The following is a 2,078-nucleotide window of genomic DNA, read 5'->3' on the forward strand; positions in this document are numbered from 1 at the left end:
CTAGCAGTGTGGGGGAACAGCAAATATTATGGAAGTTAATGGAAGGGGAGGGGGAGACTGAAGTGATCATTCATCATCATCTTCATCCTCTTCTTCACCCTCTGGGTTGATCTCCTCCTCGAAGTCAGACCCTTCCTCAGCTGTCTTTTCTTCTTCCTTCTTCTCCTTTTCTTCTGTTTCCTCTTTCTCTTCTTCTTCTTCCTCATCAGATTCATTTTCTTCTTCCTCAGAGCCTTCTCCTTCTTCAGCATCAGAGCCTTTCTCACTGGAGGATTCCTCATCATCCGTCTCAATGATCCTACAGTGTGCAGGGTCAAACTTCATCCCAGACTCTGGGGGCAACAGGTGATCAATCACCCTGCAAATAGTGAGGAATTTCCTGTTGTTCATAAGCTTATCAAGCTTCCTTTCTTCTTCAGCCTGCACTAGACTGGCAGCCAACTTTGTTATCCTCTCATCCTGCCTTTCCAACTTGGCAAGAAGCATTGCCACATCCTCAGGAGTGATTTCCTCCTGGTTCCCTTCATCCCTTGGGCTACTTTCTTGACCTACAAAAGTCAGCCTCTTTCCAGAGTAGTCAATCTTCTTCTGAGTGAGTATTTTCTTGGAGAACAACTGAAGACTCACCACCTCACCAGAAAAAGAAAACTTGGGATTCTGCTCCTTGATGATTTTGCAGATAAAGGAACCATAGGGCAGGGAGTTGTGGGATGAAGCATGGCAGTACAGCATGTGCTCCATCATTAGAGCTGGTAGATTAACCTTAACCTTTTTCATGATCAGATAGATCAGGACCATGTCCATGATCCTAACAGTACCTCTGCCTTGACCCTTGGGCAGAAAGACCTTCAAACACATGGAGTGCAGAACCAACATAATTGCCTCCCTAAAGTCACTAGGGGAACCAGCTCCTTCCTTCTTTCCAAACAAAAACTGAGTAACCACCTCAGGTGTTACTCCTCCCATTAGGGGCCACCCATCACTGCTATATCTATCAAAACCATCTCTAGGTATACCCAGCAACTCAGATAAAACAGACTCAGAAACATGTACAACACTACCAGAAACAGTTGATACCACAGACATATCAATGTTTTGCTTCAGATTAACAAAGAACTTACGAACAGGACCAACAAAAGCATCATTTAAATCATTAAACAGAGACATCCATCCTTGGAACTCAAGAAGTTCCTTAACTTGACTCAAAGCAGGAATATCAAAATATTCATTCTCAACACCACAACCAGATAACACAGTCCTAGAACTTAAAGAAGTTGCACCAGTACTGGGGGTAACAGGTTGTTTACCTTTAGCAGCCTTGGAGATACGGGAAACAGATGATGTTGCTTTCCTTTTCTCTCCTCTCTTAGGCTCAGATGGTGTAGGCTCCTTCTCATCTGAGCCCTTAATGACCTTTGAAGCAGCCCTAGTCTGCCTTTTCCTTACAGAACCAGTAGTGGTACCAGCAACCACCTTGGTCACCACTACATCTAGATCCTCCTCCATCTTCTTGTCCTCCTTCTCCTCATCCAATCCTTCATCAGCCACTTCCTCTAACTGTTTTTCAAGTTTCTTGGCTATCTTTTTATCAGGTTCCCCCTCAGATGGTGATTTGGGGTTTGAAGAAACGGTTTCAGTTATTTGAGTGAGGGTTTCGATGGATTTTTCTTTTGGGGCCTTTTTGGATTTGGATTTTTGTGGAGATGGGGTTAAAGTTTTAGTCTTTGATGGTGAAACAGGTTTTTCCTTCAAGACATTCTCTTTTGAAGGAGTTTGTCTCAAGGGAACGGCCTTGATGGGTTCAGTTTCAGAGGGGTTGATTTCTGGTGTTTCTTGTGAAGGTGTCTGCTCAGAGACGTTCATAAGAACATCCTTGATTGTTTCTTGAGATTTTGAAGAGGGGGAACTAGCCAAACTTCCTTTGGAACCTCCTTTCCTTCCAGTTCCAGCCTTTCTCACCATTGTTGCTAGTCTAAGCTTCGAAGAATTGATCTTGTGTAGAGAGAGAAGTTGAGAATTTTTGATGAATGATGAATAATCACGGAGCAAGGAAAGGGAAGCAAATATATAGCAAGAGA

This window comes from Chenopodium album, chromosome 7, assembly GCF_948465745.1.
Source record: "Chenopodium album chromosome 7, dcCheAlbu1.1, whole genome shotgun sequence".
Classification (NCBI taxonomy): domain Eukaryota; kingdom Viridiplantae; phylum Streptophyta; class Magnoliopsida; order Caryophyllales; family Amaranthaceae; genus Chenopodium; species Chenopodium album.